The following is a 15,865-nucleotide window of genomic DNA, read 5'->3' on the forward strand; positions in this document are numbered from 1 at the left end:
ATCTGAGCCCTATTTATATATATTTCTATAGTACGGCTTTCCAAATGGGGTGGATCCATATAGTCCAGAATTCCCTTGCCAAGGACTGGGAGCTTGGGCACCCACAATCACCGATGTAACCGGCAGCCGGCCTCGGGTCACACAGCATAGTCTTGTTTTGCAGTCGTGATCAGAATGCTGGGAATTGGAAATGTCAACCCTAATTTTTCTCTTTCTTCTAAAACACTCGCGAGTGTGTGTGTGAGCATGCACGTGCGCACGCGCGCGTGCACACACACACACACAAACACACAGTGGTCCAGTAACCTTACATTACAAACAGGACTTTCAATAAAGGTAATGGCAACGTTAAGCATGCATGACATTCCTAAACGAATCCTACTGGCAGGCGGGGACCACCTCTTTGCGCCTTCTATGATGCCTGCCTGGTGCATCAGGGATATAAAGAGAAGACAGACTGCCTGCCCACAAGGAGGTCACTGGCCAACACAAAAGCTAAGATAAAAGCGCCAACCAGCTCCAAGGGTCACACTAGGACTACCGCCATGGAAGAGGGTCTGATAACATACACGGACAATCGGACACAGTAATTTAGGAAGTCTAGAAAGCTGTCCCCAAAGTACCGGAACATCATGTACGCTTTTAAGGACAGATGATACTTTCTCCCACGTTTTATTATGAAAAATTTCAGACGTACAGAATATTTTTTTCTTTTTTGCAGAATCTCACCGCACACACTACGTACGTACCCACCTCCTTCGCTTTTTCTATACTTGCTTCGACATGCCTTTCCGTTCCTCTGCCCATCTGCCGAGCTCTTATCTTATTGCTGCGGTTGCATTTTGTGTTGTAGTGGTTTCCGCAGGCATGGGAACACTTTTCCTAAGACTTCAATGTGAGTATCATTAACTGAAGTGCTAAGACGGAATGGAGGGGCATGGGAGGAAGGCCATGCCACACGGAAGAGCGGCATTTCCTTACACACAGAAGCAGGAACGTGGAACCCCACAAAACCACACCTGCCGGCCCTGAAGCTCCCTTGACTGCCCCACACTTCCTTTCTGGGCCCAAGGGTTTCTGACCCGATAGCGCCCACAGCATTCACGCCTCACCTTCACACTTCTCTATCAATATTTGTGATAGCTTATAGAGCTCAGTGCCAATGTCACACTTCACCACTAAGTGTCATTATACTATAGCTACTCTGGGGCATAAAATGTCCGTTAGACACCTATACCCCCTTGCTTCTTTAAGCCTGAGGCTCGGCAGCTGTGGCTGCCCTTGCTTTTCCCACAGGCAGCGGGCAGCAGCAAAGACAGACAAAGCCCGACTCGTCACTTTCCTACCGTGATCCTCACCAGGCACCGCAATCCAGCCTTTATTTATTCTTCCTTTCTCTTAAAGCACATAACAGCGTTGAAAGTGAGCCATCATCGCTGCTCCCATGCCCCGGATGGCCATGCAATCTCCCGCTAAAAGGGACAACAGGGAGCAAGACTCCAGCTGAAAGGCGAGGAGTCTGCACGGGGCTTGCCTTGCCCAGACAGAAGACTGGTTAACGTTGTTGTGGGCTGGGTGTGTGATGGGATGTGGCCTCAAGGTCATGTTTGAGGCCCAGCAAATGCAGGGTCTGTGGCTAGAAATTGTAGCCCAGAGACACTGGGCTTTCACAGCGTAAGAGCCACTTTGTAATTGAACGGAGGCAGGGAGCCACAAAGAAAGAAGTAAGGCACGGAACCTCCTCTTAATGGCTGTAGTCGGGGTTCAGAGGCAAACTCACACCAGGGGAGGGCTGACCACCCCAGGGGCAGGGCAGGGGCTCTGGTCACTGTACACTGGCCCTCTCCTTGCTGGGAGGGATACCTGAGGATCCCCCACGTCTCTTAACCACGTAGAAAATCAGAAAGGAAACTCCAACTTCTCCAGACTGCTAGAACGAAGCCGTATCAAATAGACACTGATGCTATGGTTGCGACCTCAGGGCCTTCTTCCACAGCCCCTCACAAACCCTAACTCAGCTCAATGGCCCTACTGGCTACCAGAAGCTTCCCTGTTAACACCTAGAGCCTTCCAAGCTCTGTACCTGCACGCACAACTGCTTTTCCCTGTATTGCCCTGACTCTTTTCTGCACATCTGGATTCTGCTCATCTTTCAAATGCCTCGTCCTTTGTGAGCCTTCTGGATAGAAGAGGCCTCCGTTTTTCTTAAACATCCACAGCCTCTGACTTGGGCCTCTTTGCTGCTGGTTCATATCCTTTCTGCCTTATATTCTATTGTTTTGGTACATGCCATGGCTCCAACCAGAAGTCGCTGAAAATAAGAACCAATGGTACTCATCTTTTCTCTGCTTCCCCTTCCCAGGCAGCTCAGCGTTTGTGGAATGAGTCACTGACAGGGGCAGAAGCAGGGCTGCTACCTCCCTGTGATCAATGCACTATGACACGGGATCATCAACATAAAGTGAACACAGAAAAGGGAAAGATGTCCCAGTGGAAAGAAGCAAAGAAGACGCCTTCCGCAAGGTGACGAGACCGCGGGACGTGGCTCTGTCCTCCGACACAGGAGCGGCGCCCTACAGAGAGACGGTTTACGAAGTACTTTCTCGGGCAAGATTCTCTAAGGTGGTGGTAAAATACTTTGTAGCCACGAATCCCCCCCCGCCCCCTTTTTTTTCCCTGTCAGCTGAGGTTCCTCTCAAGGAAAAATTCTCTTACGCTTTGAAAGTCAACACCAAAAAGCACAAGTGTAGGGGACGATGTGGGCACCAAGGGACACACACTCCTCCTGCATCTATGGGGAGTCTGTAGGGATGAACACTGCCAGAGGAGGCAGTCAAGGGTCTTTATTAACTAACCTGGGAGGAGTTAACAATTAACCTTGTTTTCCACATGGCTGCCATTGCACCAGCAACACGGGGAGGAAAAGGAGGCCTACTGAAGCTGGTCAGTCACCATCTAGTCAGACAACTGATGGCACCTGCAGAGCACAAGCAATATGCCAGCATCACGGGGGGTATGAAGATGCCACTGCCTTCAAGGAACCTACACCTGTGAAGGACCCTCATGACAACGGAGTCCAGTCGCCCGGCCCGGGCCTGTGCCTCTCGTGCACCACAGCTGATGCGGCCCACGTATCCAAATGCTTCCGTGATAAATGCCTGCCCCTCCCACTTTGCCAGACAGGAAGTTCCACAGGAGCACCAGCCACACACTGGGGTCTGTGCATCACTGTACCCCTGGGGTCGAGCACACAGCAGGTCCTCAAGAGTAAGTACACACTGATGAACGACTGAATTGCAGGGATGGACAACCAGAATGGGAGGAGGGTACAAAGCTAAGCTTGGGGATAAAGGAAGGGTCACCAAAAAAAAACCCCCCAAAAAACCAAAAAACAAAAAACAGCATCTGAACCAACCCCAGAGCACTCCCAATGAGGAAGTTCAGTGTCTCGGTTAATCCCTGATATAAATCATTGACCAAAAACCAGCACCAACGTGGAAAATCACCAGAAAGGGCCGGACAGCCTGTTCTGGGTTGTGAGGGGTTGGTGCTGTGTGTTCCCAATCTAAAGGTTTACAGGGTGGACTGATGGCCTTCAGGAGGTGAACATTGGCAAGTCCCTTAAAGAACCTGTGTCTGCATTCCACTCAGGGGCTTAAAAGCAATCGCCATAGCAGAAAGAATACAGAGGACGGCTATGTTAACCTCTGGCAAGTCGACACTGACTCCTCACACCCCTTCAAAAGGCCTGGAGAGAACTCAAATCCCACTTCTAGGAGCTCCTACCAGTCAACGGCGGCTGATAACATTATCAAGGGATGGCCCCCATAAAACGCCGTCTTGTCCTTCCTCTTAGCGGGACAGCTGACAGACTGCACACTCGGAGTAGACTACAAGGGCCAAAGAGGCAAGCAAGTAAAACCGCCCAATGCTTTGTATGGAACACAGTCCTTCTACATTGGAGAGAAATCCTTGCTGTCATTATGTCTAGAGGGAAAATAAATATGAATGAAGTAAGCGTCTCTGGTGGTGCATTCTCTGCGAAGCGGTAAAGAGATGCTGGATGATCACCTTTTAAATTCTCGAATGAATAGCTGGACTTTACACCCCTGTTCTGCCTAGTCCATCCTGTCCACGGCTACCTATAAAGCACAGCTCTGGCTTAGCCACGCTACTGCTTTAAGACCTTAATGGCCGACTGCCTACAGTCTAAAGGTCAAACCACCGCAGTATAGTATTCAATGCTGTTCCACCATCTGGCCCTAACTTTGCGTTCTCATGACATACCACCTCCACCATCACCTGAATCCATTCTGCCACCATCAAAACGCACAATGTAGCTTTCAGTTCCCTGAACCGTCCTGCCATTCGGAGGTTTTGCTCACGGTTAGGACGATCCATCAAAAAAATCCTTCCAGGCCCAGCTCGGAGGGGGTGTCCTCCACGAAACCCCGTCTGAAACACGCACAAGGCAGGGAACATGTGAAGAGTGAGCCAGAGAGTCAGGAGCCTGGAGCTCACCTCACAGACCAGCGTCTGGGAAAGACCACAGCGCAACAGAGCAAACTGGTAACAGAAGATAGATAGCGTGTGTTATAAACACATCGCTCAGCATGGCTTGGTTCTGGCTGGGAACGTAGCAGAGAATCACCATTTTGCTCTGGGCCCACGATGCCTTACTTCTGCCTGTGTCAAGGCACGGCCCACATTCTGGCTCTAGTAAGACTCCTTGTGTAACAGACCATAAGCTCCTTAAAGGTAGGGTCTGTGTCTATGCACGCTCAAGGTGTAGATGGGATTGAATATAGGTGCATATGGGATTGAATGGAACCCATGCTTGTTGCCCTCGACGGCAACCTAAACAGACCCCCTACCACAGGCTCTCAGGGAAAATCTTCACTTGTCTTTGGGGCATCTGCCTTTTCTTTCAAAGCCACATCTGATTATGTTGCCTTCTCACATCCACACGTCCCTGGCCACTGTAAGAAAAACACACACTCCTTAGCCCGTACCCAGGCCTACTAGCCCATTTCTGTAGATGGCTCCTCTATTCTAGCACAAAGAACTTTGGAGACTTCCCAAGGTCACTATCATGCTTTTCCGTACCTCTATGCCTTTGCACAGACCATATGTTCTTTCCCTTCTCTTTTGCCTGCAAACTCCTACTCATCCCTGTAAGCCCCAACTGAAGTATTTCCTCCCTAAGGTCTTCTGGGACCCATCCAGAGTGAGTCATTTTCTCATATGCCCAGCATACCCCCTGCTGCTCTACACGAGGATTACTCATCTAGGGGACTATTCATTCCCCGTCTAGGGCTATAACTGCTCCATAGAAACAATCTATCTAGTTCTCTCTGACTGTAGATCCGGCACCTATTAAGTAGGTACTCAGTAAATGTCTTCAATAAATGAACGAGTGAGGTCTCCTACACAGAGAAAAAATGATCTAGAAAAAGATCGTATAAAGTGGGCAGCACCAACAGTATCACCTGAAACCCGTAAGCCCCTTTACAGTTACGACTACTGCAATGACAGGCAGCAAAGTTTTCCAGACCCTCGTTCTGCTCTCTTAACTTGGCACAAGGGGGACCAGCACATGCCCCTTTCCTCCTCTCCCCTTCCTACTCACACCGACCTCCAAATGCCACAGGAATATGGACCTGGTCCAAAAGAAAGCTAATCTCAACATTAACCCAGGAGAGTCTTGTTAATGAAAAACTTTGCTAAGAACACTCTGTTTATTTATTAATTATTTGGCCTTTAAAGAAGTGTGAAATCCACACATGTGAAGTGCCAAAAACTGTTGGTTTTTCATGGAGAATCTTTAATGGTGGCAACGCTGCAGACTTGTTTTTGTTTTTGATTCCGAAGTAGGACTTGCAGTCTTGCTGGGGAAGTTGGACTTGTACTTATAAGCTGTGTGAGTTGGGGCGGCTTGCTTAACTTCTCTGGAGCCTTATTTCCTCACCTGTGAAATGGGGATGAAGTATCTACTCGGGAGGATTGTTGCATGCATTAGCAATGACAGGGGAAGGGTCTCACCCCTCAAAGTGATCTTAAATGGTCCTGGAACTATTATGCAGTGTCACTGCACTTGGTTTATATGCTTTCATCGCTTGCAACGCGTACGTGAGGTTTCTCTGTCCAGAGCGCCATGCCACACAGCATCTTGTATAAACCTACAATGCTTCTACTTTCTGGGATCTTAACAGCGAGCAGCTCTGCCACGCGGCACTGAAACCGTTCTGGACATCTTGACCGCACGCTAACCTGTCAAAAGGATGTGGCCACAGAAATTGTTTCCAAGTAAACGGAGCCCTTTATTAGGATATCTTAACGTTAACCGGGCATCATGCAGGCTACTTACTTGCTATAATAATCTTTTAATTTAGAATGGATTGTTCATTGAATAAGATAGCGGGAATTAGGTTTTTGCCAAGGGCGAAGCGCGGCCAAAATTCTTGTAATCCGTGGCAGATTGTAAAATTATCTTTATGAACAGGCTGGCGGCATCGCATTAAATAGCACGTCCCCCGCCGGATTTCCAGAAGTTAGTTCTTAGTGCAAATACAACCGTCACTAGAAGAATAAAGCAAGAAACTTCTGTAGCTACTAGGCGGCTGCCGTACAGAGGCACATTACCCATGCACTCAGTCGAAGGGACACTCACGTGGGACTGCCCGCTGCTTAGGAAACATGCTAAATAAAGAGGATTCTAAATGCCCAGGCACTCAGGAATTCTTTTAAAAATAACATGGAAACCATGATCATAAAGGACATTTTAAAAACTGCACTCAAACTGAGGACATATTAATCTGAGGGCTAAGCGAAACGAAAAACCTACTGTGTGGTGGGTAGAGACGCAATGAGGTGGGAGCGAGGTGGACAACAGCATGTGCTGAAGACCTACTGTGCGCCAGGGCCGCGTAGCGCGCTGTGCTTATTCGCTCGCGTGCGTCACCCTCGCACCTACCTTGTTCCCAGTTTGTGGATGCTGACTGATGCTCAAAACGCTCAGAAACCCATCCAAGTCGCCAAACTGCTAAGTGGGGGAGTCGGGCTCTGACTCCACCCTCATGACGCCTTGACTTTGGACCGACTGCTCTGAAGATAGCCTCGATACCCCAGTAAGTTAACTTCTCACAAGGCCACTACTAGGCGCTTAGTGAGAACACAATCTTACTAGAAGGGGGCACAACCCGGCCGTGAAGTGGACTGAATGTACACCACTTAACGTCCTCCATCCACCACCTACAACACAGGGTAAAACTCAACCCGTCCTTCTGCTTTCGAGTCCTTCCTAATCCAGCCCCGATGCACTCCCCTCCCTTGCTTGACGACCATCTGTTGAATACTTTCTATACAAAAGGCGTAGCACGAAGCATTGCAGGAGCAGTGTGGGAGATCCACTGGAACAGTACATATTCTCTGCCCTCGAGGGGCTTCGAGTACAGGAGGGAAACTGAGGCAGAAAGCCATACAACAGCAATAAAAGCAGGGCACTATGAGGATGAGAGGGACAACTAAAGAACAGTCTGAGATAAAAATCCAGACGTTTTCTCCCGTGGTTGCCACGCTCTGTCATTCACGCAGCTGCGCCGGCCACATTCGACTGGTCGCAAAACCAAGAGCAGCCAAAGGCAGCAACACACGGGCCGATCATTAAGGAGAAAACAGTGGCCTACGCACTGGGCTTTCTACGTGAGATCGTGAACAAGCACACCAGAATACCTCTCTTGGTCGAGTTTCACATTCAGGAGAGTGAACCCCCTTTTATTCTCCTTTAAAAATTTCAAATTACCCAGCTGATATGCAGTATATGCTCCCTGTAAAAAATTAAAATGTTACATACACAAACCCACGTTTTTTGTTTTGTCTTCTTTTTTGCCTTTTTTCCTGTCACTCTCTACACATACTGTCATGTCATGTTGGGTTCTATTCCTTTCGTGTGAATGACCTCCCCTCCCCGCACCCCACCCCACTGCACCCCCCCCCCCCCACCATCCCGCCCAAATCTGCTGAAGGCTTATTTCTGAGTTACCAAAACCCAGGTCACATGGCACTTCCCAGTTCCCTGCCCGTTAGCCTGCTCTGCCCCTTCCGCTCAGCAGGCTTTAGGTGTGCGTCCAGCACGGGGCTTACCATACTGCACCCTGCTTGTGGGTGTTTCCACTTACCTTCTTTGACAAATTATCAGCTTCCTGAAGGCAGGGGACATCTCCTACTCCCAGTCTCCCCGAACCCCCAACTCCCGGCACAGTACTGAGAATGTGCTACTTCATGATAGCACCACTGATGATTTTAGCCCCATCTTGAAAGGAAAAATATTTGAACAACTGTCATGACGGCACACAGGAGGTGGTGACTGAATGTTTTCTTCCAAGAGGCGGGAAGAGAGGGAGGAAGACAGAGCTGGCAGGACAGAAAATCACCGTGCTGGCAGATATCTGGGATATAAAGAGAACACGACAGGGGCTCCTGCCTTCGAGGAACTCACAGTCCAGGTGAATGCTGAGAGTGGCAAATACCCAAGAACCTTTCCTCTTCCCAAGCTCTAAGAAACGTACGAGGCACCCATAATCACAACTGAGATAGATACTGGGGAGGGCAAAGGGATGGGGAGGGGTTACTTTATTCCCTGGCAGAAAGCACCTGCGAAACCCACAGCCCTCCCTTCTTCAAAATGACAACGCTTTTCATTCCTGTGATCAAGTTCAGATTTACCATCTGGCCTCAATCCACCACCTACAAAGAGTATAACGTTCAGTATCCAACAGAGAAAAACACACGTTCTAAGAAACCTCCCAACTTTTTCATTGGTAGAATTGGTAAGGATGAACTGGATAAAACACAGATGAACTAGCTAGCCATATTCTGGGTAGCCACAGTATTTTTCAAGACAAGGAACACATACACAGTCAACGTGGCCTCATCTGCAAGCTCATTCACCACACTCAAGTTTGATTTTAAGAAAAGGCAGAGCCCAAACTACTTCTGCTTACATGGCTCTAGCCTTGAAGGTTGCTTTGCAAAGATATCTCAGAGTGAAATTATCCAGCAAACCCTTGTGTGGATAGAAGGTTCCACAAGTCAACAACCGCTTAAGCAGTTTAAACCAACAAGCAAGATGCCCTCTATTTAAATGCTATGAGCGAATCTATTTTAAGCCTTTAAAAATCCTCTGGGCAGGTGTTTAAGCTGTGTACAGACTGAGCCTGCGGAGACTCTCGGGGTGGGGGAGGGTGGGCTCCACTCTCCATGCAGGCAACATTTTGTTCCGACAATCTTCCTGCAGCAGGTCATGTGACAAAGGCCAAATAAACAGCATCTGGGGATTTTCAATTACAGACCTTCGCCCAGCATGCCTGCACTGTAATCTCTACCAGATGAGGCTCAGGCCTCCCTATTTTCAATAATTCACACACTGTGTACACATAACATGACAATAAGGGCATTCATGGAGCGGCCTGATTCGCAGATCAAAGCTAGCAAAGGGCCAGCTGTAAGCATGCTCTACTGCTGGATGATTCGTGCTTTTCACAGGCTTGGAAAGACACTCTGCAGGACCTGGCAAGCCGGCCTCTTTCCTGTGCGGGATGCCGAGCAAACTCTGAGCATGAACCGGGCACAGTCTCCCCGGGATGGCCAGAGAGGCGACCGGACTCCATGCACAACCACAAGCACTGGGCAGCCTCAAACTCCTATCTGCCCTCCACAGGGGCTTGCCTTGGCCAGTGCAAGACCCGTGCAAGAGCTCTATTGCTCCGGGGAGCAGGTGGTTCTCGAAAACAAACCTGTTCTAAAAAGACAAGGCAAGGTTCCTGTACTTAAAGAAACCCCCAGCCAGGTGCTCGAGTTTACAAATCCACTGGCTGTGCCGTTTCCATGTCGCCGTCGCACCCATACAAACGACTCGGGCACAAACTACATGGAGGGGTATTTTTAACGGCTGTCACAGAGCTTTGGGTCTGGGAAATGAAAGAGGACACTCTGTTGTTACTCCTGAAATCCCTACACGTTAACTCAATTAACTCGGGTGCGCGCAGACCAATGCGTTCAGGCACTGTGGGCGTGTGAGCATGCGCGCCCGAGGGCTTTGAAAGCATTCAGAATGCTCGAGTCCACAACATTCCAAATACCCATTGCCCTGCAAGGAGAGCTGCCGCTGGAGGAAACCGGGACACTGATTCTTCATATAAAGATTTCATACCCGTCAATCAGGGCAGGATCCCGGAGAAAGCCATAATGGTGACTTCCTCAGCAGCAAACACATGCTGCTCACCAGCTGTGGGCTGTGCATCCTTACCCTCTTTTCTCTCTCATTCAGAATGGTTTCCTCTTAATCACAATAATCCCAAAAGTGCTAAAACATATCAATCGTTGGGTAAGCCCTGCCTACAAAGGGCCAGCCGGCTGGCTTTTATGGCCTTGTCCAACAGCAGCTGATACTTCATTCAGTGACAAATCCAATTGAGCAGTTACAAGAGATTTAGCCTCCCTGAAAAAATATTGGGGTTGATCTGGCACTCTAAAGTCAGCACATGCTCCGCTGCCATATTGTTGCAGAGATTACTCTCTGCTGTCATATTTGGATGTCTACAGCCAACCGTCTCGCACCTTCTCTACCCTTGCCCCCCACGATCTAATGATGGCGGTGGTGGGGCAACAATGTAATCCCTGGATAAAAAAATACAGGCTACAACCGTATTTGGAAACTGACTCAATGATGTGATTTTATCATCCTCACACACATGCACGCGCGCGGGGATAATTGGCTCTACTTCTCCTATGGGAATGTCTAGCACGCTGGAGGGAAAAAACTATGGGGTGAAATTGATTTTACTCTAACTTTTGGGATCTAAGTCAGCTTTGAAGGGTGAAAAGAGATAAACAATGTGTAAAGATCTCACCCTTGGACTGAAATTCATCATATTAAAAATTCCTGCAGGACTAGTGTAAAGATCTTGTCATTAAATTTTTCACATTCATTTTAGAAATCAGAGTGTTAAAACGTAAGAAAAGCTTTAGGCCAGGGTGGAGAGAAGCACATAAACCGACAGAAAGAAAAATTAACTTTTGAATATTTAATATACTCAAAATATATACATTCTTTACAGATAATTATAAATGCAAGTTAAGAGAATCTCCTAAGAAAATAACTTGGATAATTTAGCTATTAAAGGGACATGCAACCAACAAAATGCAGCTTTTAAGCAACACCACAAGGTAATTTACAAAATACAATAAAAGGGAAATGATCTAATAGGAACACGGGCTGATTATTCCTTTAATATTACGGCTTTGTAGTCAACAGTTGGTTATTTATCCCAGCTTTCACGATACCAAAAAAGTGACCACAGAGACATCTGGCTTAAAAAAAAAAAAGTTTTCAGTGCCATAAATGAGACATTTTCAATTGTGGCTGGCAAGATATCAGTGATGGAATATTCCATACATGGAGTTCTTATTTCATGTGGTTTTTAAAACTTTATTCTCTACTCTGGATTTTTTAAAGCATAAACTGAAAATTAAAACAAAAACAAACACCCAAAGCCTGCAGACGGGAGAAGACATTAACTTCTGTGAATAACTATCCATTAGATTAATATTTTGCCAATGTCACTTGTCACAACAAAAGCAGCGGCATTTATAATTTACTCTAAGACTGGTTTAATTAAAATTCAAAAAACCACGACAAAGCTAGATTGAATTTCATTTGCCACATTGTAATTACTTACTTTGTAGCTCACTGTAAACAATATTTTATTACGTCCACAAAAATGCACTTAAAACTAACAGTAATGCGGAGACATTGGGAAGAACAGATGAAGTAAGTGCCGTCACTTCTACGTTGAACAGACAGTGACTTCCAAACTTTCCTATGACATAATAAAGTGGGTCCCCATTTCCCCAAGCTGAGGGGACCTAGGAGTCTGCCAGCATTACCTTCCCTTAGAGTAGGGCTCGGACTCAGAACACAGATTTGGCAAAACCAGATCTGTGGACCTCCCTCCCAAGACCAAGGAGGAGTCTCACTTGGCTGAGACTCAACAATGAGACAATAGAGGCTGCCAGGCATGATGAATGACTTAAAGGCTTAAAACTACCATTTCCATCCTCCCAGATAAACAATTAGCTTAAAAAAAAAAAAAAAAATTCTGGAGGCAACTTCCAATACTGTTAATATATGCCTGGCAGGGGAGAGTTAGTTTAGTGAAATTAGACTTACTTTAAGGCCATTTGTCTGAGGCATTCTCTGAAAGTGCTTTACTGAAGTGGGAAGAAAGAAACCTTTCACTTTGGATAAAGGACAAAGTTTAGAATTTTAAAAGTTAGAAAAGGCTCAGAAACATCTGAGTCTCCTAAAGCCACTATCAAGGTTTTAGATGTATTTGATTACTGAATTTTTCCATTCCCTCTTCCCTTATTTTAAATCCACATAATTCGTAAAGGCGGCATAATAAAAAAAAAAAATTGCTTATTGAACAAGGCAGGCAGGCAGTAACACGATCTAAGCATGAAAGGAAACGGCCTTCACGCACCCTTGCCAGATAAAAACCAGTGGTTCTGAAACTGCACACAGGCCATTCTCTGGAGCTCGTGAGGCTCCAGGAACGAATGCCTGAGACGTGACAGAGAAATATCTGAAGAGTCAACCTGCATTTTTCTAGAATGAATTTACAGGACGGGGCAAGAGTACCTCCGGAAGTTCACCGAGCCTCCATTAATAAATGGGGTAGCAGTGCGGTTCCCATGACGACCGAGACTCGACTCTAGGGAAAGCTTAGTGCACAGCCACCAAAGGTTTTCCCTCAAATCTCAACTTCCCATTTGGAGGTGCTGACAAAACCAAACATACTTTTAAGCCCGGGGATACAGGGCAGGGTTTTCCAAAAAGGATTCTCCTAGCATTTGGCTTGGTCCATCGTGGGGTGGCCGCGTCACCGGTCTCGGAAACTCCGTCTTGCTACAGAGACTTGGAACACGATTTTAAAGGGAGTTAAGGGCCCCCAGAGAATGTTCTGTGGGTTAAATATACCTGCTGCAATATTATAATGTGTTATGACAAGTTATATATCATTGTAATAGGCTCCCATGATTAACATTAGTCTGACTGGTTTTTCTTTGCTCTGTAGAAGTGGTTTGAGGAATTCAGAGTCAGCTTGCTCACCAGAATCCAGCACCTGGGGAAAACAGACTGCATTTCTTTAACATATGTAACCTTGAGGCTGATACTTCACGAGGTCAGGACACACTTTCAGATGAGAGCTTTCCAGATTCCTCCACAGAAACGGTGGGGGGGGGGGGGTGGGGGGTGGGTGGAAAAATACAGACTCTAGAACTGTGCCATTAACTAGTCACTGACTTTAGGGAAAGTCCGTTTCCCCAAAGGGCTAGTACCCTGTAATGCTATGATATCACAATGATGAGATCTAGCTACTTTTAGATTCCCTCCAGACACAAGCGGCCAGAGAACAAACAGAAAGCTCTGGTGTCCTCCTGTCCTCCACCCTCTGCCTCCCTCTGAATGCTGAAAGTGTGGAGCCTCCACGGCCCAAACCAAAGGAAGATGGCACGCTTCCCAGGAAATGCAAGTAGCTGCATGAAGGACAGCTACTATGAGAGCAGCGCTGGTCGGAGGGGGGGGGGGGGGGGGGCGGTGTTGGGATTAGAGGGATTCTTAGAAAAGCCCAAGAAAATTATAAAGTCGCCCTTCCAAAAACAAGGCAAAGCAAACATTCACCTTCGAGTTTCCCTCCGGGAATAGTGATGGAGGAGAATTAAGTGCAGTCTGTATGCTAAGGTGAGGACACACTTCTTAATCAGCACCCATCCTTGCAATCTCAAGAGCTGTGCTAGATAGAGCACAGAGATACTATGCTAAAGCCAATGGCTTCTGAGCACCCATTATGGGCATGACTTGGAGGTGGACAGCGAGGAGGACAAAGGAAGGAAAAGGTCCTGCTTCTGCACTCACAGAACTTACAATCTAGCTACCTAATGGTGTATAAGAGACGCAGTTAGGGAAAGACAAAAAAAGGCAGATCCGTGGTGGTTAGATATTTCTAAGGGTTTCCTTTTTAATTCTGTTCCCCTTTTTCGCCCTTCCACATATGAATAGTCCGGACTTGGGTCCCTCTCTGGCATCCCGTAATAATGTTAACTTCCCCCACCTGGACTGCCTTTAGCCTGTTCTCATGCTAAAAGGCGTTAGGAGACAGTAACAAATTCCTGACAGCTACCACTGATAGCCTGAGAAGAGAGAAAGCATCCCAATATTCTGTTTCCATTTTTAGACAGGTCTGGCCTGGCAACAAACCGGCTGAAGGACACGGAGCGTAAAATTTCCAGAACAATCTCCCCCCTCCCCGCCATGAAAGCCATGAAGTTGCTACCTGGGGGAGCAATCAAATGTGGACCCCAACTCTGAAAACCACACATAATCTAATTCTGTTCCTCTCACGAGATCACATATAGGGAGCCACCGTGTACGTATGACCTCCCGTAACATGAAGCCTAGATCTCATTTTTTACCTCAGAGAAAACCGAGAAGCTTCCGACGCAAATAGGGCCCCTCTATCCTTGAGAGATGTGGAGCCAGCTGGGCACGCCTACAGACATACACAGCACCCCCAAACCACGTGAAGCACATGCAGAGGGGAGTCCCAATGACATCATCTCAGCCAAACCCAGGTATCAGGAGCCAAGAGACGGTCACTTAGGCCGTGAAAATGAAAACGAGTAGAAGTTGAGAAAGACCGTTACTCAGAAACAATCATCCCCATTATATGAGTTTTGATTGACCTTTCTCTGTAATTTAATTACAGACCTTTCAGTGTGAGTGAGCAGTTGGGAGGACTTATTTAGCTTGGTTTACGAAGCGAGTAGCCAGGACAGCGGAGGCCCAGCTGAGGTTGTGTCAGTGAGACAGGCATGCTGAGAGTTAAGGCTGCATCCCGAGGACAATGCCAAGCGCCATCAGAAGTGCTCGAGGAGGGCGCCTGAACATCCTACCTGGGCTCTCGAAGGAGAATTCTAACTAGTGAATGAAGAGGAGCCGGGAAGGGGCTAATTGGAGGCAAGGAGAGGGGCAAGGAGGATGGAGCAACAATCCGGGGGAGCGGGGAAGAAAGCCTGAATTTGGGAAGTAGCCTGGAAGAAGGAAGAGAGGGGACTTGGATCAAGGGCTGGCACTGGCCGGTCTTCTGGACACGTGTGGTATAGACGGAAAGGACAGATTTCAGGGGCAGCTGATCGTCTTGGTTCCAAGATGGTATTGCATCTTAGAAATGAAGAATGCGGGAAACACAGGCCACTGGAGCAAGGGAGGCAATCAGTTTTGTTTGGGCATCTAAATTTGAGGGCACAAAGAGATGCCCGCGGGGAGCCATCTGTAAAAGCAGCTGGATGTGCGAGGTGGGGGATTAAGAGATCCAGGCTGAGCAGGAGGTATGGGTCCGGCAGTCAGCCTGTTGGCTGATAAGTAAGCCTGAAAGCAGCCAATCACACCAGGAAGAGTACAGAAGGAAAGGGGAGCTGGAGAGCACAGAGGGTTGAACAGAGGCGAAGGAGTCAACAGAGGAGGTTGAGAAATTGAAAAAAGAAATACACTTGGTCAAGTAGTATCATGGAGGGCAAGGTCAGATAAAGTTCCAAAAAGAGCCCGAAAAGCCACCCATTTAACATGCTAGAGAAAGGTCAAGTAGGATGAGAGCTGTGTGTTATGGGACACGTTAAATTACATCTCTTAAGAGCGACAATAAACACGCTCACAGACAAAAGTGGCTGTGGTTGTGGGTGTGCCCGCCCATCAGTCTGATGCAGAATGAGGCTTGTTGGAGACAGGGGTTCGCAAGTGGGGTTC

The 15,865-nt window shown here is 47.6% G+C and overlaps 1 protein-coding gene and 1 long non-coding RNA gene across 12 annotated transcripts in view; one reads left to right on the forward strand and one right to left on the reverse strand.

The window, feature by feature from the left end:
* TEAD1 (TEA domain transcription factor 1) overlaps window positions 1-15,865 on the reverse strand; it is a 267,954-nt gene that overhangs the window by 81,150 nt on the left and 170,939 nt on the right. The window lies entirely within an intron of this gene.
* Window positions 291-7,857, forward strand: LOC106971846 (uncharacterized). Its single transcript, XR_003425068.2, has 3 exons — window positions 291-2,622; window positions 2,909-3,267; window positions 3,652-7,857. It is a non-coding gene; the product is annotated as an uncharacterized LOC106971846 (long non-coding RNA).

Source organism: Acinonyx jubatus, chromosome D1, assembly GCF_027475565.1.
Source record: "Acinonyx jubatus isolate Ajub_Pintada_27869175 chromosome D1, VMU_Ajub_asm_v1.0, whole genome shotgun sequence".
Taxonomy (NCBI): domain Eukaryota; kingdom Metazoa; phylum Chordata; class Mammalia; order Carnivora; family Felidae; genus Acinonyx; species Acinonyx jubatus.